The sequence below is a fragment of the Lissotriton helveticus genome, chromosome 1_1 (genome assembly GCF_964261635.1).
Source record: "Lissotriton helveticus chromosome 1_1, aLisHel1.1, whole genome shotgun sequence".
Lineage (NCBI taxonomy): Eukaryota > Metazoa > Chordata > Amphibia > Caudata > Salamandridae > Lissotriton > Lissotriton helveticus.
Genome location: NC_136057.1, coordinates 864,725,586 through 864,744,990, shown reverse-complemented (window position 1 = coordinate 864,744,990; position 19,405 = coordinate 864,725,586).

The window sequence follows — 19,405 nt, the reverse complement described above, 5'->3', positions numbered from 1 at the left end:
GCCGAGTAGTGAGTAGTGAGTGCAGAGTAGTGAGTAGTGAGTGCAGAGTAGTGAGTAGTAAGTGCAGAGTAGTGAGTAGTGAGTAGTGAGTGCAGAGTAGTGAGTGGTGAGTAGTGAGTGCAGAGTAGTGAGTAGTGAGTGCAGAGTAGTGAGTAGTGAGTGCAGAGTAGTGAGTGCAGAGTAGTGAGTGCAGAGTAGTGAGTGCAGAGTAGTGAGTGCAGAGTAGTGAGTAGTGAGTGCAGAGTAGTGAGTGCAGAGTAGTGAGTAGTGAGTGCAGAGTAGTGAGTAGTGAGTGCAGAGTAGTGAGTGCAGAGTAGTGAGTGCAGAGTAGTGAGTAGTGAGTGCAGAGTAGTGAGTGCAGAGTAGTGAGTAGTGAGTGCAGAGTAGTGACTAGTGAGTGCAGAGTAGTGAGTGCAGAGTAGTGAGTGCAGAGTAGTGAGTAGTGAGTGCAGAGTAGTGAGTAGTGAGTAGTGGGTAGTGAGTAGTGGGTAGTGAGTAGTGAGTGCAGAGTAGTGAGTCCAGAGTAGTGATTGCAGAGTAGTGAGTGCAGAGTAGTGAGTGCAGAGTAGTGAGTAGTGAGTGCAGAGTAGTGAGTGCAGAGTAGTGAGTAGTGAGTGCAGAGTAGTGAGTGCAGAGTAGTGAGTAGTGAGTAGTGAGTGCAGAGTAGTGAGTAGTGAGTGCAGAGTAGTGAGTAGTGAGTGCAGAGTAGGGAGTGCAGAGTAGTGAGTGCAGAGTATGTATGTATGTATGTATGTATGTATGTATGTATGTTAAAAAGTTTATACCGCGCACGTACACCGAAACGGTTTCTTGGCGCTCATAACAGACATAGCAAGCCGGGGCAGGATATCATCATACTGAAGCCGCTCTGAAAAGAAAAGTTTTCAAGGTTTTCCTAAATGACTCATAGGTAGGGCAGTGACGAAAAGAAGAGGGGAGGGAATTCCAAAAGAGGGGGCCAAGAGAAGAAAAACGCAGGCCGCCATGCTTTTTTCGGCGGTTGGATGGAATGCAGAGAAGATTATCAGCAGACGATCTAAGATTGCGGGTGGGAAGGTATCTTTTTAGTTTGGAGGAAACAAATTCAGGGGCGCGATTGTGAAGAGATTTGAAAACAGTGCATCCGAGTTTAAAGGAGCACCGTTGGGCCACTGGGAGCCAATGAAGGCTCCTCAAAAGAGGGGAAACATGCTGGTGTTTAGGTTGGTGGAACACAAGACGGGCCGCCTGATTCTGAATTAACTGGAGTTTTTGAATCTGATAAGCAGGAATCCCCACATACAAGAGATTGGCAAAGTCAACCCTGGAGATGACCAAAGCCAGTATGACTAAAATGAGTGCCTCTCTGGTAAGAAAACGACAGATCTTGCGGATCCTGCGCAGTTGGAAAAAACAGGATGATGTCACAGCCGAGATATGGGGTTTCATAGATAAATCCTCAGAGATGACCACTCCAAGGCTTTTCACAGTGCTGACCGGGCAAGGAGGGGTGCCAAGAGAGGGAGGCCAGTAGTTGTTATCCCAAGGATTGGTTGGGCCACCCACCAGGACAAGTTCCGTCTTAGACGGATTCAACTTGAGCTGGCTGTGAGCCATCCAGTCAGAGATGAACAACATTGTGGTTTGAAAATTAAATCGGGAGGAAGGTGAAGTGTCCAGGGGAAAGACCAACTGAAGGTCATCTGCATAATTATATATAGTGGCAGGGGATTGACGAAGGGAAACCATAAGTGGTTGCATATATAAATTAAAAAGAAGGGGAGAAAGGGCAGAACCCTGAGGGACACCACAAGTGAGGGGGATGAAGGGAGCCGTGAAGGTAGACAGGTGGACTGCTTGCGAGCGACCTTGCAGGAAGGACCGCACCCAATCCAGGGCGATGCCCTGGATGCCGGCGTTTCTGACACGGTCGATCAGAATAATATGATCGACCGTGTCAAATGCCGCCGAGAGGTCCAACAATACCAGGGCTTGAGAGAGATTATTGTCGGCGCCAGCTCTGAGGGTGTCCATAACAGCCGCAATCACCATCTCGGTGGAGTGGAGAGGGCGAAACCCAGCCTGCTGGGGGTCCAATAAAAGGGAGGTCTCCACAAACGTGCTCAGGCACCTGGTGACATAAGTTTCTAGGATCTTTCCCAAAAACGGAAGGAGAGAAATGGGCCTGTAGTTACTCAGCACAAGTGGATCTGCGCCGGGTTTCTTTAAAATGGGTAGTGAGTAGCGAGTGCAGAGTAGTGAGTAGTGAGTGCAGAGTAGTGAGTAGTGAGTGCAGAGTAGTGAGTGCAGAGTAGTGAGTGCAGAGTAGTGAGTAGTGAGTGCAGAGTAGTGAGTAGTGAGTAGTGAGTGCAGAGTAGTGAGTAGTGAGTGCAGAGTAGTGAGTGCAGAATAGTGAGTAGTGAGTACTGAGTGCAGAGTAGTGAGTAGTGAGTAGTGAGTGCAGAGTAGTGAGTAGTGAGTGCAGAGTAGTGAGTAGTGAGTGCAGAGTAGTGAGTAGTGAGTAGTAAGTGCAGAGTAGTGAGTAGTGAGTGCAGAGTAGTGAGTAGTGCGTGCAGAGTAGTGAGTAGTGAGTGCAGAGTAGTGAGTAGTGAGTAGTGAGTGCAGAGTAGTGAGTGCAGAGTAGTGGGTGCAGAGTAGTGAGTGCAGAGTAGTGAGTAGTGAGTGCAGAATAGTGAGTGCAGAGTAGTGAGTAGTGAGTGCAGAGTAGTGAGTAGTGAGTGCAGAGTAGTGAGTAGTGAGTAGTGAGTAGTGAGTGCAGAGTAGTGCGTAGTGAGTAGTGAGTGCAGAGTAGTGAGTAGTGAGTGCAGAGTAGTGAGTAGTGAGTGCAGAGTGGTGAGTGCAGAGTAGTGAGTGCAGAGTAGTGAGTGCAGAGTAGTGAGTAGTGAGTGCAGAGTAGTGAGTGCTGAGTAGTGAGTAGTGAGTGCAGAGTAGTGAGTAGTGAGTGCAGAGTAGTGAGTAGTGAGTGCAGAGTAGTGAGTAGTGAGTGCAGAGTAGTGAGTAGTGAGTGCAGAGTAGTGAGTAGTGAGTGCAGAGTAGTGAGTAGTGAGTAGTGAGTGCAGAGTAGTGCGTAGTGAGTAGTGAGTGCAGAGTAGTGAGTAGTGAGTGCAGAGTAGTGAGTAGTGAGTGCAGAGTAGTGAGTAGTGAGTGCAGAGTGGTGAGTGCAGAGTAGTGAGTGCAGAGTAGTGAGTGCAGAGTAGTGAGTAGTGAGTGCAGAGTAGTGAGTGCTGAGTAGTGAGTAGTGAGTGCAGAGTAGTGAGTAGTGAGTAGTGAGTAGTGAGTGCAGAGTAGTGAGTAGTGAGTGCAGAGTAGAGTGTAGTAAGTGCAGAGTAGTGAGTAGTGAGTGCAGAGTAGTGAGTAGTGAGTGCAGAGTAGTGAGTAGTGAGTAGTGAGTGCAGAGTAGTGAGTAGTGAGTAGTGAGTGCAGAGTAGTGAGTAGTGAGTGCAGAGTAGTGAGTGCAGAGTAGTGAGTGCAGAGTAGTGAGTGCAGAGAAGTGAGTAGTGAGTGCAAAGTAGTGAGTGCAGAGTAGTGAGTAGTGAGTGCAGAGTAGTGAGTGCAGAGTAGTGAGTGCAGAGTAGTGAGTAGTGAGTGCAGAGTAGTGAGTAGTGAGTGCAGAGTAGTGAGTAGTGAGTGCAGAGTAGTGAGTAGTGAGTAGTGAGTAGTGAGTGCAGAGTAGTGAGTAGTGAGTAGTGAGTGCAGAGTAGTGAGTAGTAAGTGCAGAGTAGTGAGTAGTGAGTGCAGAGTAGTGAGTAGTGAGTGCAGAGTAGTGAGTAGTAAGTGCAGAGTAGTGAGTAGTGAGTGCAGAGTAGTGAGTGCAGAGTAGTGAGTAGTGAGTGCAGAGTAGTGAGTAGTGAGTAGTGAGTGCAGAGTAGTGAGTACAGAGTAGTGAGTGCAGAGTAGTGAGTGCAGAGTAGTGAGTAGTGAGTGCAGAGTAGTGAGTAGTGAGTAGTAAGTGCAGAGTAGTGAGTAATGAGTAGTGAGTGCAGAGTAGTGAGTGCAGAGTAGTGAGTAGTGAGTGCAGAGTAGTGAGTAGTGAGTGCAGAGTAGTGAGTAGTGAGTAGTGAGTGCAGAGTAGTGAGTGCAGAGTAGTGAGTGCAGAGTAGTGAGTAGTGAGTGCAGAGTAGTGAGTAGTGAGTGCAGAGTAGTGAGTAGTGAGTGCAGAGTAGTGAGTAGTGAGTAGTGAGTAGTGAGTGCAGAGTAGTGAGTAGTGAGTAGTGAGTGCAGAGTAGTGAGTAGTGAGTGCAGAGTAGTGAGTAGTAAGTGCAGAGTAGTGAGTAGTGAGTGCAGAGTAGTGAGTAGTGAGTGCAGAGTAGTGAGTAGTAAGTGCAGAGTAGTGAGTAGTGAGTGCAGAGTAGTGAGTAGTGAGTGCAGAGTAGTGAGTAGTGAGTGCAGAGTAGTGAGTAGTGAGTAGTGAGTGCAGAGTAGTGAGTACAGAGTAGTGAGTGCAGAGTAGTGAGTGCAGAGTAGTGAGTAGTGAGTGTAGAGTAGTGAGTAGTGAGTAGTAAGTGCAGAGTAGTGAGTAATGAGTAGTGAGTGCAAAGTAGTGAGTAGTGAGTGCAGAGTAGTGAGTGCAGAGTAGTGAGTGCAGAGTAGTGAGTGCAGAGTAGTGAGTAGTGAGTGCAGAGTAGTGAGTGCAGAGTAGTGAGTGCAGAGTAGTGAGTGCAGAGTAGTGAGTAGTAAGTGCAGAGTAGTGAGTAGTGAGTAGTGAGTGCAGAGTAGTGAGTAGTGAGTGCAGAGTAGTGAGTAGTGAGTGCAGAGTAGTGAGTAGTAAGTGCGGAGTAGTGAGTAGTGAGTGCAGAGTAGTGAGTAGTGAGTGCAGAGTAGTGAGTAGTGAGTGCAGAGTAGTGAGTAGTGAGTGCAGAGTAGTGAGTGCAGAGTAGTGAGTGCAGAGTAGTGAGTGCAGAGTAGTGAGTAGTGAGTGCAGAGTAGTGAGTAGTGAGTAGTGAGTGCAGAGTAGTGAGTAGTGAGTGCAGAGTAGTGAGTAGTGAGTGCAGAGTAGTGAGTGCAGAGTAGTGAGTGCAAAGTAGTGAGTGCAGAGTAGTGAGTAGTGAGTGCAGAGTAGTGAGTGCAGAGTAGTGAGTAGTGAGTGCAGAGTAGTGAGTGCAGAGTAGTGAGTGCAGAGTAGTGAATAGTGAGTGTAGAGTAGTGAGTGCAGAGTAGTGAGTGCAGAGTAGTGAGTAGTGAGTGCAGAGTAGTGAGTAGTGAGTGCAGAGTAGTGAGTAGTGAGTGCAGAGTAGTGAGTAGTGAGTAGTGAGTTCAGAGTAGTGAGTAGTGAGTGCAGAGTAGTGAGTAGTGAGTGCAGAGTAGTGAGTAGTAAGTGCAGAGTAGTGACTGCAGAGTAGTGAGTAGTGAGTGCAGAGTAGTGAGTAGTGAGTGCAGAGTAGTGAGTAGTGAGTAGTGAGTGCAGAGTAGTGAGTGCAGAGTAGTGAGTGCAGAGTAGTGAGTAGTGAGTAGTGAGTAGTGAGTAGTGAGTAGTGAGTGCAGAGTAGTGAGTAGTGAGTGCAGAGTAGTGAGTAGTGAGTAGTGAGTGCAGAGTAGTGAGTAGTGAGTGCAGAGTAGTGAGAAGTAAGTGCAGAGTAGGGAGTAGTGAGCGCAGAGTAGTGAGTAGTGAGTAGTGAGTAGTGAGTGCAGAGTAGTGAGTGGTGAGTAGTGAATGCAGAGTAGTGATTAGTGAGTGCAGAGTAGTGAGTAGTGAGTGCAGAGTAGTGAGTAGTGAGTAGTGAGTAGTGAGTGCAGAGTAGTGAGTAGTGAGTGCAGAGTAGTGAGTGCAGAGTGGTGAGTAGTGAGTGCAGAGTAGTGAGTGCAGAGTAGTGAGTGCAGAGTAGTGAGTGTAGAGTAGTGAGTGCAGAGTAGTGAGTAGTGAGTGCAGAGTAGTGAGTAGTGAGTGCAGAGTAGTGAGTAGTGAGTGCAGAGTAGTGAGTAGTGAGTAGTGAGTGCAGAGTAGTGAGTAGTGAGTGCAGAGTAGTGAGTAGTGAGTAGTGAGTAGTGAGTGCAGAGTAGTGAGTAGTGAGTGCAGAGTAGTGAGTAGTAAGTGCAGAGTAGTGAGTAGTGAGTACAGAGTAGTGAGTAGTGAGTGCAGAGTAGTGAGTAGTGAGTAGTGAGTGCAGAGTAGTGAGTAGTGAGTAGTGAATGCAGAGTAGTGAGTAGTGAGTGCAGAGTAGTGAGTGCAGAATAGTGAGTAGTGAGTGCAGAGTAGTGAGTGCAGAGTAGTGAGTAGTGAGTGCAGAGTAGTGAGTGCAGAGTAGTGAGTGCAGAGTAGTGAGTGCAGAGTAGTGAGTAGTGAGTGCAGAGTAGTGAGTAGTGAGTGCAGAGTAGTGAGTAGTGAGTGCAGTGTAGTGAGTGCAGAGTAGTGAGTGCAGAGTAGTGAGTGCAGAGTAGTGAGTGCAGAGTAGTGAGTACTAAGTGCAGAGTAGTGAGTAGTGAGTGCAGAGTAGTGAGTGCAGAGTAGTGAGTGCAGAGTAGTGAGTGCAGAGTAGTGAGTGCAGAGTAGTGAGTAGTGAGTGCAGAGTAGTGAGTAGTGAGTGCAGAGTAGTGAGTAGTGAGTGCAGAGTAGTGAGTAGTAAGTGCAGAGTAGTGAGTAGTAAGTGCAGAGTAGTGAGTAGTGAATGCAGAGTAGTGAGTAGTGAGTGCAGAGTAGTGAGTAGTGAGTGCAGAGTGGTGAGTAGTGAGTAGTGAGTGCAGAGTAGTGAGTGCAGAGTAGTGAGTAGTGAGTGCAGAGTAGTGAGTAGTGAGTGCAGAGTAGTGAGTGCAGAGTAGTGAGTGCAGAGTAGTGAGTGCAGAGTAGTGAGTAGTGAGTAGTGAGTAGTGAGTAGTGAGTGCAGAGTAGTGAGTAGTGAGTGCAGAGTAGTGAGTAGTGAGTAGTGAGTGCAGAGTAGTGAGTAGTGAGTGCAGAGTAGTGAGAAGTAAGTGCAGAGTAGGGAGTAGTGAGCGCAGAGTAGTGAGTAGTGAGTAGTGAGTAGTGAGTGCAGAGTAGTGAGTGGTGAGTAGTGAATGCAGAGTAGTGATTAGTGAGTGCAGAGTAGTGAGTAGTGAGTGCAGAGTAGTGAGTAGTGAGTAGTGAGTAGTGAGTGCAGAGTAGTGAGTAGTGAGTGCAGAGTAGTGAGTGCAGAGTGGTGAGTAGTGAGTGCAGAGTAGTGAGTGCAGAGTAGTGAGTGCAGAGTAGTGAGTGTAGAGTAGTGAGTGCAGAGTAGTGAGTAGTGAGTGCAGAGTAGTGAGTAGTGAGTGCAGAGTAGTGAGTAGTGAGTGCAGAGTAGTGAGTAGTGAGTAGTGAGTGCAGAGTAGTGAGTAGTGAGTGCAGAGTAGTGAGTAGTGAGTAGTGAGTAGTGAGTAGTGAGTGCAGAGTAGTGAGTAGTGAGTGCAGAGTAGTGAGTAGTAAGTGCAGAGTAGTGAGTAGTGAGTGCAGAGTAGTGAGTAGTGAGTGCAGAGTAGTGAGTAGTGAGTAGTGAGTGCAGAGTAGTGAGTAGTGAGTAGTGAATGCAGAGTAGTGAGTAGTGAGTGCAGAGTAGTGAGTGCAGAATAGTGAGTAGTGAGTGCAGAGTAGTGAGTGCAGAGTAGTGAGTAGTGAGTGCAGAGTAGTGAGTGCAGAGTAGTGAGTGCAGAGTAGTGAGTGCAGAGTAGTGAGTAGTGAGTGCAGAGTAGTGAGTAGTGAGTGCAGAGTAGTGAGTAGTGAGTGCAGTGTAGTGAGTGCAGAGTAGTGAGTGCAGAGTAGTGAGTGCAGAGTAGTGAGTGCAGAGTAGTGAGTACTAAGTGCAGAGTAGTGAGTAGTGAGTGCAGAGTAGTGAGTGCAGAGTAGTGAGTGCAGAGTAGTGAGTGCAGAGTAGTGAGTGCAGAGTAGTGAGTAGTGAGTGCAGAGTAGTGAGTAGTGAGTGCAGAGTAGTGAGTAGTGAGTGCAGAGTAGTGAGTAGTAAGTGCAGAGTAGTGAGTAGTAAGTGCAGAGTAGTGAGTAGTGAATGCAGAGTAGTGAGTAGTGAGTGCAGAGTAGTGAGTAGTGAGTGCAGAGTGGTGAGTAGTGAGTAGTGAGTGCAGAGTAGTGAGTGCAGAGTAGTGAGTAGTGAGTGCAGAGTAGTGAGTAGTGAGTGCAGAGTAGTGAGTGCAGAGTAGTGAGTGCAGAGTAGTGAGTGCAGAGTAGTGAGTAGTGAGTAGTGAGTAGTGAGTGCAGAGTAGTGAGTAGTGAGTGCAGAGTAGTGAGTGCAGAGTAGTGAGTAGTGAGTGCAGAGTAGTGAGTGCAGAGTAGTGAGTAGTGAGTAGTGAGTGCAGAGTAGTGAGTAGTAAGTGCAGAGTAGTGAGTAGTGAGTAGTGAGTGCAGAGTAGTGAGTGCAGAATAGTGAGTGCAGAGTAGTGAGTAGTGAGTGCAGAGTAGTGAGTGCAGGGTAGTGAGTAGTGAGTGCAGAATAGTGAGTGCAGAGTAGTGAGTAGTGAGTGCAGAGTAGTGAGTGCAGAGTGAGTGCAGAGTAGTGAGTGCAGAGTAGTGAGTAGTGAGTAGTGAGTGCAGAGTAGTGAGTGCAGAGTAGTGAGTGCAGAGTAGTGAGTAGTGAGTGCAGAGTAGTGAGTAGTGAGTGCAGAGTAGTGAGTAGTGAGTGCATAGTAGTGAGTAGTAAGTGCAGAGTAGTGAGTAGTAAGTGCAGAGTAGTGAGTAGTGAATGCAGAGTAGTGAGTAGTGAGTGCAGAGTAGTGAGTAGTGAGTGCAGAGTGGTGAGTAGTGAGTGCAGAGTAGTGAGTGCAGAGTAGTGAGTAGTGAGTGCAGAGTAGTGAGTAGTGAGTGCAGAGTAGTGAGTGCAGAGTAGTGAGTGCAGAGTAGTGAGTGCAGAGTAGTGAGTAGTGAGTAGTGAGTAGTGAGTGCAGAGTAGTGAGTGCAGAGTAGTGAGTAGTGAGTAGTGAGTGCAGAGTAGTGAGTAGTAAGTGCAGAGTAGTGAGTAGTGAGTGCAGAGTAGTGAGTGCAGAATAGTGAGTGCAGAGTAGTGAGTGCAGAGTAGTGAGTAGTGAGTGCAGAATAGTGAGTGCAGAGTAGTGAGTAGTGAGTGCAGAGTAGTGAGTGCAGAGTAGTGAGTGCAGAGTAGTGAGTGCAGAGTAGTGAGTGCAGAGTTTTGAGTAGTGAGTGCAGGTTAGTAAGTGAGTTGTGAGTAGTGAGTGCAGAGTAGTGAGTAGTGAGTGCAGATTAGTGAGTAGTGAGTGCAGAGTAGTGAGTGCAGAGTAGTGAGTGCAGAGTAGGGAGTGCATAGTAGTGAGTGCTGAGTAGTGAGTAGTGTGTAGTGAGTGCAGAGTAGTGAGTAGTGAGTGCAGAGTAGTGAGTAGTGAGTGCAGAGTACTGAGTGCAGAGTAGTGAGTAGTGAGTGCAGAGTAGTGAGTAGTGAGTGCAGAGTAGTGAGTGCAGAGTAGTGAGTGCAGAGTAGTGAGTGCAGAGTAGTGAGTGCAGAGTAGTGAGTAGTGAGTGCAGAGTAGTGAGTAGTGAGCCGTGAGTAGTGAGTGCAGAGTCATGAGTAGTGAGTGCAGAGTAGTGAGTAGTGAGTGCAGAGTAGTGAGTGCAGAGTAGTGAGTAGTGAGGGGATGCTTTTCCTGCAACTGGCATCTAGCGTGAGGACGGAGTGATTGTAAATACCAGCACCAACAGCCTACCTCTCGCGGTACCCGCTTCGCGGGTCCCGCTTCGTGTGGGGTGGATTCAGGAACCTGAGCTTCACGACGGTGTCCTGTTAAGGCGAGTGACAGGCGGGGCTGCGAGCGAGAGCAGGCGCTGGACCGGGACTACTGCTCCCAGGAGCGCTTGCCTGCCCGAATTGAGAGCACCTGGGCCGCTCTCCCTGTCTGCTCCTCCCCTTCCCCTGTGCTTTAAAACTCTTGCGCTTTGGATTTCCATTGGGACGCTTTTCCTGCAACTGGCAGCTAGCGTGAGGACGGAGTGATTGTAAATACCAGCACCAACAGCCTACCTCTCGCGGTACCCGCTTCGCGGGTCCCGCTTCGTGTGGGGTGGATTCAGGAACCTGAGCTTCACGACGGTGTCCTGTGAAGGCGAGTGACAGGCGGGGCTGCGAGCGAGAGCAGGCGCTGGACCGGGACTACTGCTCCCAGGAGCGCTTGCCTGCCCGAATTGAGAGCACCTGGGCCGCTCTCCCTGTCTGCTCCTCCCCTTCCCCTGTGCTTTAAAACTCTTGCGCTTTGGATTTCCATTGGGACGCTTTTCCTGCAACTGGCAGCTAGCGGGAGGACGGAGTGATTGTAAATACCAGCACCAACAGCCTACCTCTTGCGGTACCCGCTTCGCGGGTCCCGCTTCGTGTGGGGTGGATTCAGGAACCTGAGCTTCACGACGGTGTCCTGTGAAGGCGAGTGACAGGCGGGGCTGCGAGCGAGAGCAGGCGCTGGACCGGGACTACTGCTCCCAGGAGCGCTTGCCTGCCCGAATTGAGAGCACCTGGGCCGCTCTCCCTGTCTGCTCCTCCCCTTCCCCTTCAGTTGTATATAAATTGACACTGCCATCACCGCTGCGCGGTAGCGCGCGGGAGAAGCCCGGGACAAGGGCGGGACCGTCTGTGGCCGTCCGTGGTCGCCCGAGGTTGGGTTGGGCCAGGACCCCTGCTAAAATCCCCTTCTGACATGAATGTACATTACTAGTGCAGGACCCAAAGGTATATTATCATCATTGACTGTTATCTTGTGGGAAGGTTATTGACAGCTCTGCAACGTACGGAAGAAAATCCCAAATTGTATTTCATCATGACATTGAGATCAGGGAAAGAACGTCTAGTTCAGCTACAAACATAAAAGGGTGTAGTTTCAGGCCCCCTAGATGCTTTCATTACCAGAGCCACTGGGATCCTTGAAAAAGAAATTGAAATGGTAGAAAAAAGGCTGTCGCTAGATTTAGTCTCCAGAAAGCGTTCTTCCATAGGTGGACTAGCATTAGTGAAAAGCCCTGTTTCTCATGCAGCATCTAACTGCATTTACTCCATCGAGACAGAGGCAATAGTCCATGTAGATGGAGAAGGGGTGTTGCCACCGTCACCATTGGAATACGGGGCCCAGAAACTTGGTGTAAATCTGTCAAGGGATGGGGAGGATTGCTCAAAAACAGGGGAAGACGAATATAACTTGGTTATCCCACCTCAACTCATCGACTTTACTCCTCCTAATGTAACGGAGGGGATTCAAATGAGCTCAAATTTGATATCCCGAAAGAAGAAACATGTTTCAAGCCCCCAGGGGGAAAAAGATCAAAAACAGCCCAAACTGAATGATAATTGCAGCGGGACAATATCAGCCCCACAATCACCCCATGGTTTTCCTCATGTGTTTTGTCCATCATACGCTTCTCTGGGGCCTTCTAATACCTGTCCAACCTGCCTCAATAGTGACGACATTTTGTTGGTCAAGATTGAGGCTATGCTAAAAACCATCTTGCTCCCGGTTTTGGAGAGAACAAGGCTGATGACCTCCAAAATCGACGCAATGGAAACAGTGGTTAACACCAACATGGGCATTCTGCAAAAATTATCCACACCTAGTCCTGTGGTGGGGGCACGTAATTCGACATCAGGTAAAACACAAATAGCTAGCAATTCAATTGTGAATCAGGCAACCAAGCCCGTACCATCCGGGGTATCTATTAATAAACTGATAGCTGGGGCTAGGACTACCAATACTGCTATCACTGCTAATGGAAGTACCTCAACTAAAGTACTAGGGAAAAAATACCCACCCAAATTTCATCCAGACAAAGTGAATCCGCCTATGCTAGATAGCAGGCCAAAGCAATCTGACAGTACTCCAGCTCAGACAATTAGTAGGGGGAAATCTAATCCTCAATCCTCCAGGACACCGTTGGAGGGTAAACAAAAGATGCGCCCAACACCCCGAGCAAATTTGCCCCCAGAAGCGGCCCAATATACTATAGTCTTAACTGGTGTAGCTCCCTTAAGAGACGGTATTAAGGAGATGCAAGGGGAATTGCGCAACAAAGTAATATACTGGTTAAATAAAAACCGTCCCCTACCACCATCATCACCAACAGAAATTCTATATGTGAGAAGAGTAGATTGGGTGGGTTATGGTACCAAAGACTTGGAAGGGGACTGTATTTTGATCTCATTCAAAGACCCATGGGTTGTGGAGCTCATACGACGGAAAGCTAGATTTGCCCGTCAGGGCGATGTCCAATCCCTAGATCTCTCCTATTTTTACTCTCACACAAATAGTAATCGCCCTACTGGTACAAGCCAGTGGAGAGTGAGAGACGGGAGGTACAAAGGACCCAGAACACCTTATCCATCCCAGTACCCACTACTCTTCAACCACTTTGGACCGTTGTCTGACCTGGAGATGGTAGATTGACGGTGTTCTCCCGGTCTGACGAGTGGCCCCATCGCTGTTGATGAGAGGGAAGTACAAACTCCACACCAAATTCCATTGATATCCGAAATAGGTGATCAGATTGCACCAGATAAAATAGCAGAAATAGTGGCTATGGCACAGGGGGAATGTTTGCAAAAAAGTAATGTAGATGCAACTGGGGATAGAAACCTGTCCATTAGGTCTACCCCAACAAATGCCTCCTTTCCGCCCATCCCATGTAATATTATTGCAGAATCTACAACAACATTTAATATTGTGTCCTGGAATGTTGCGGGAGTAAAAGCCCGCATGGTTTCAGAGGATTGGCTGGACTTTATCACTAAATATGATGTCGTGCTATTACAAGAGACATGGGCAACCGAACCTGTACACATAATTGGTTTTATAAACTTCTTTAAACCAGCAATTAAAAGTAGTAAAGGGCGAGCATCAGGGGGATTGTCAACATGGGTCAAACAGGCATGGGGATTTAAAATCACAGAACTCTATGAGGATAACCCCGACCTACTGACCATCAAGTTGAGCAAGGAAGGTGGCCAAGATATGCTAATCTGTAACATCTATTCCCGTGGCCTCCCTGGTGGTCGGTGTCCCCCGATTGTGGATGTCCTGGATAGATAACTAGCGGGATGGAATAAAGGATCCTTAATCCTTCTAGCTGGTGACTTGAACTGTACCATAGAGCCGCTCTACGTTGCAGGGGACAGTTGGGGGTCCACGGAGGATGTAACATGGAATATACCGGACCTACTGACTAGTAAACCTGTGAAAGCAACGGAGGCTGCTCTAAATTGGACTGCACTATGTCTTACTTGGGGGCTAAGGGCAGTAAATGGACGTTCACCCGCTGACCTTGGTGCCAATTTTACTTTTGACAACGGACTAAGGAAAAGTCGTATAGACTATTTTCTTTTCAAAATGGAATTTTGGTCACTGATGGTCGATATGGAAGTCGTCCCCCGCCCAGAAAGCGACCATAACCCGCTGTCATTGAAATTAAGGATGGATGGTTTGATAAGAACGGAAGATCCAGTTCCCACGGGGCAAGGGGTTGTAACTCTATCAAATGACCGTAGGAGGCTGAAATGGTCCAACATTTCAGGGGATGAATCCCTCCAGACTAATATAGAGAAAGTGGTTATGCTTGCACTAAACAAAATGCTTACAGATGACACTGGGAAGGGTACCTTAGAACCAAACAAAATCCTGGATATACATGAACTATGTTTTGATGAGCTCAAGTTACTTCTCTCGAAACCTTGTCAGAATGGAGCTGGTCGACCACTCGCTACTCGGGCAAAGTGGTACAATAAGGAATGCAGGGTGGCTCACAGTAACCTAGTAGATAAAGTTAAATCTAGGAATATGTGTGATGTAAAGGAGGCCAGGAAAAAGTATAAAAGAGTTCAGTGGGAGGCTAAAAGGACGTGGGAGGATGGTTATTGGGCCGATTTGTTAGATGCCACTAAGTCAAACAACCAAGCAAGATTTTGGGATATAGTTAAATGGGGGAAGGATGTTGATTCCCGTACCCCAACTAATCATGTGTCCCCAGAAGCCTGGATAACACACTATTCGTCCCAATTTTGCATGGTGGGCACTGATCCCCTCCCCACACTTAACAAGCTGTATGTAACACCCACTTGTGGAGAAACTCTGACCTTTACTAACACTGAGACAGAGTTTGCCCTCGGCCTGACTCAGCGGGGGAAAGCCCCAGGGTTGGATCAAATACCAGCGGATTTGTTTAAATCAAACACAGATCTCTGGGTGCCATACATAACTAACATAGCCAACGCATTAGCAAAGGGTGCATGCATCCCTAAAACATGGAAGGGGGCTGAGATCATCCCTATATATAAAAAAGGAGACAGGTCTAATCCGGGCAACTATCGCCCGATTAGTTTAATTGACTGTCTCCAAAAAGTCTTTGCCCGAATGATCTTGGCCAGAGTGCAGGGGTGGATGGACTCAGAAAATATACTGTCTCCAATGCAGGCAGGTTTTAGATCTGGGACGAGCACCATCGACCAGGTGTTTCGATTTTGTATGATCTTCTGGAAGGTGGTTATGCTCGGCGGTGGTACCATTTTTGCCGCATTCATTGACCTTAAATCAGCCTTCGACCTGGTACCTAGAGGTAAATTGTGGCAGGTATTGAGGGACTTAGGGCTACCGGTCGAACTTCTAGAGTTAATTATTAGAATGCATGAAGAGAATTATGCAAGGGTAAGGTGGGGAGGACAAGGACAACATACAGATTCATTCCTGGTAAGCCGTGGAGTTCGCCAGGGTTGTGTCCTCGCGCCCACTCCTTTCCTGCTCTTTATAGATCAGGTAGTAAAAATTTTCTCTGATACCCACACTGATGCCCCATCTCTGGCAGGGACCAAATTCCCCATGCTCATCTTTGCGGATGACACCTTACTCCTATCTAAGACACGGTCAGGCCTACAGCGGGCCTTGAACCGTTTTGAGGAGTTTTGTGTAAATAATGACCTCCAAATAAACGTGGGTAAAACCAAGTTCATGGTTTTAACCAGGAATAACCTTCTACGTAGTAACGTAAAAATGAGTGGGGTTAACCTAGAACAGGTCAAAACCATGACTTACTTGGGGGTCACTTTGGATCGCCGTTTGTCATGGAAAGAGCAAATCGCGGCCCAACAGCTAAAATTTGCTCAATTGACGGGCTGTCTTTTGCGTGAGCAGAAGAGATCAATAACTAAACGGGTCATCCCTGCCATGAAAATTTATGATTCTAAAATAAATGCTGCTATACTTTATGGGGCTGATTTATGGGGATTTATGGACCTGTCAAGTCTCTATAAAATTCAGTGTAAATTCCTCCGGAACCTGGTAGGGTTACCACAATCCTCTCCTTCGATACCTCTCTGCCATGATATGGGAAGCCTCCCTATTAACGATATGGCAAAATTCAGAGTAGTGGCTCTCTGGAGGCGTCTGTGGACCTCGCCGGATCTTACATTATTTGCAAAAGAGTTAGCAGATGTGAGGGCGATGGGGGGTTCAGAAAGAATCCCATGGCTTCAATCAGTGAAAAAGAGTTTACAAGATATGGGGCTAAATCATCTGTGGGTATCCCCAGGTACCAACACATTTCCCTCTAAAAAAGAATTCAAAGAATTATTTTGGGCCTCAAGGCGTCAATCCTTGGTAATCGCTTCCAGTTCTGGTAGTCTAACAGGAAGATTCCTAAGCTTTAAGCAGGACTCTTCCCGGGAGACTTACTGGGATATCATCACTTGATCACTGGACAAGAAACTATATCATCAGTTTGAGTAGGTGCCCTACCATTGAATTCATTTACTTCATCTTGGGGAAAAACATCCTCAAGTTCTTGTTGCTGGTGCCCTGGTCAAAAGGAAACAGTGGGTCATCTATTGTTTGCTTGCCCGCAGTATTTAGAACCTCGCACTACATGGCTAAAACCTCTGTTCCAGCGCCTATCCTGTAAAAGGTCTTCAGAAGCAATATGGGTCTTGAAAACTAATACCTCGGAAACCGTTGTGGTATGCTTGGCTAAATTTTTGGCTGGGCGTGGGCAATAAGGGCAAGAAGGAACTCTCACTAAACTGCTTTAGGCTAGAGCTCACTAATTTGGTACTTTGAAATGTGTTAGCTTAGTTTATTTTTTAGGTCCAGGTGTAATTATGTCTTTGTATATTCTGATGGTTTAATAATTTGTTTTAGCTGTGATTTAAGTGTAATAACATGTTTAATGTTTTTACTTCCAATTTACTGTATTATGGTCGAAATGTTTCGTATTTGTTTTTTAAAAATTTGTCTTTTATGATTTTATTATCGAAATAAAGACATTAAAAACCTGAAACCTGAGTAGTGAGTGCAGAGTAGTGAGTGCAGAGTAGTGAGTGCAGAGTAGTGAGTGCAGAGTAGTGAGTAGTGAGTGCAGAGTAGTGAGTGCAGAGTAGTGAGTAGTGAGTGCAGAGTAGTGAGTAGTGAGTCCAGAGTAGTGAGTGCAGAGTCGTGAGTAGTGAGTGCAGAGTCATGAGTAGTGAGTGCAGAGTAGTGAGTAGTGAGTGCAGAGTAGTGAGTAGTGAGTGCAGAGTAGGGAGTGCAGAGTAGGGAGTGCAGAGTAGGGAGTGCAGAGTAGTGAGTGCAGAGTAGTGAGTGCAGAGTAGGGAGTGCAGAGTAGGGAGTGCAGAGTAGGGAGTGCAGAGTAGGGAGTGCAGAGTGGTGAGTGCAGAGTGGTGAGTGCAGAGTGCAGAGTGGTGAGTGCAGAGTAGTGAGTGCAGAGTAGTCAGTGCAGAGTAGTGAGTGCAGAGTAGTGAGTGCAGAGTAGTGAGTTGAGAGTGGTGAGTGCAGAGTGGTGAGTGCAGAGTGGTGAGTGCAGAGTGGTGAGTGCAGAGTGGTGTGTGTAGAGTGGTGTGTGCAGAGTGGTGTGTGCAGAGTGGTGTGTGCAGAGTGGTGTGTGCAGAGTGGTGTGTGCTGTTGAGTGCAGAGTGGTGTGTGCTGTTGAGTGCAGAGTGGTGTGTGCTGTTGAGTGCAGAGTGGTGTGTGCTGTTGAGTGCAGAGTGGTGTGTATTGGCAATGTAAATGACAATGCCATTTATTTATGATTTAAAGAAAAAAAAAGAAATCTCATGAGCAATGCCAATAGCTCTACCTTTAATGATGCCGAGACCATTGCATTGTAAATGCTTGTTTTTTGGTGTCTTCACTTTTCCACTAACAAAGTAATAATTTCGATGTGTGTCTGTTTCACGTTATATCATTACGTTTTTTTAACATGAATCGTTAAAATGTTATCGAGACTTACAGAAATAAATTCAGAAGCCTATACGTTTTCATTTTGGTTGCATGTCAACAAAAGCCTTCAAATACAAACCCTGTTAACCTGCAGGCATAGTAATTTCAGTCGGTCGTTAGATTTGGATGTTAATGCCGGCAGACATGCCAGTGTGGTTATAACATACATTAGAAGGGTATGAAATGCGTCCAATATGATGCCAGTGTCAGGTGCTCCTGTTAGACTCTTATGAGGTTAAGTGTCACATATGAGTTCCCTCTACTACTTCATCAACTGATAAATGGACTTAGAGTCCGACAGGCTTCAGCTGCTCCTACGCCTGTGGCCCTACACTGCATGCGAATACAATTCACTTAATAAAATTCACGGGCCTCATTTATGAAAAGTGACGCATCGCTGCGTGAAAACAGCGATGCGCCACTTTTCACTGCGCTCTCCCTGCGACATGATTGATGCGTCATATTTATAATATGACGCATCATGTTGCAAGGAGTTACAGATACGTCAGTATTTCTGACGTATCTGTAGGCGCAAAAGTGACACATTGCTGGAGTGTGTCACAAAAGTGACGCAAATCCAGCAATGCTTCCTTTCACATGGGGAAAGCCCCATGTAAAAGGGCTTGCGTCAGTCTTACGTCTGCTGTGAGGCAGGCGCAAGATTTTGACGCAACAGCGTCCTAAAAGTGACGCAGTGAAATCTCATAGATTTCACTGCGTCACTATTACGAGGCTTTTTGCGGGTGAACGCCCCCTCTGCATACATTATACCTGACGCAGGTATAATGTAGCGCAGGGGTTTACAAAGTGACGCATCTGCTTAGATGCGTCACTTTGTAAATAGTGCGCATCAGGAGGCATGTTTTACGCCGCCGATGCGTCACAAAAAGTGACGCATCGGAAGCGCAAAACTGATGCAAGGCCTCATAAATGAGGCCCACGGTACTTTTGAGCACTGCCGGGACTGACTTCATTCTCTGACAATTCCGTAAATTCATTCTGATGATAACCTGTCTGAATTATGAATGTTTCACACTCAGTAAAGCAAATGGATTACTCGTGGCCCATAGAATCTGTGTATCTGCTTAGCATTCAAATCCATCTTTTTTCATTTCAAATCACACATTTATTATGATGCTGACAATATTCTTGGTGAATACACGTCCCTGGGACCACTGCCTGCCCTTAAAAAATATTTTAAACATGGTTACAAATTGGAAGGGGTCCCCTAGGGACCTCTTCCAAATTGCGACTGCATTACCACCCTCTTGAAGAGGGTGGTCATTTTCAAGTGTTTTGAGACCACAATTGCGGTCACAAAACATTCATACATGGGTTAGAGAGTCGCTATTTAGAAGGGAACGCCCCTGCCAAATAGCGAGTCTCTAAACACTTTTTTGGGAGTTGCAATTCATTTGCAACTTGCGAAATTGTGTTTTTGTACATGGCCATACCAATTTTAGCATGCGCAAATGGGTCGCTAACCAGTTTGCTCATGCTAAAATTGGTCGTACATCTGGCCCCTAGTTCCCATAGGAAAAGATTTTTGACTTGCCTATATTTATGGCATCGTTCGAACAATCTTCATGAAATGTTCCCCAAAAAGTGTCAAAGTAGATTCTGTGTGTCATGAAAAGTTTGGGGGTGATCCGTGCAGTGAGGACCAAGAAATAGGGGCACAAAATAAGGATGCATTTGTAATGTTAATTCACATAGGAACGCCTTCTCGATTCTACAGCCCGAACCGCTGTACAGAATTAGACCAAATTTGGCAGAATGGTAGACGTTGTTGCGCAGATTGTGCTTTTTATTATTTTGAGCAAAACTGTTCAGCAGTTTTTGTGACATTAAATCCAAACTATATAGTGATATCTCTGGTCACGGATAATGTGTGACAGTTTTGAAGTGATCATGGTTAAATGGTGATGATTTTGAGGTAAATAGCAAATGTGCACACCAACAGGAATGATCTGATTGGATGAATGCAAGCTGAAGAGGAAGTTTTGGCTGCCATTTTATCAATCAGGAATGGTTCCCTGGGCAGACAATTTGGGTCAAAGTTAACATAACGTCACCAATGGTAAAACAAACTTCTGCAACACTATGACCAACATAGCCACATGGATGAAAAACAACTGCCTCCAACTCAACTCCGACAAAACGGAAGTACTGATATTCGGGAATAAAATCTCTGCATGGGACAACAGCTGGTGGCTAATGCAGTCACCTCATTCCTCCACACACTTCACATGCTCCACAGAATCTTCAA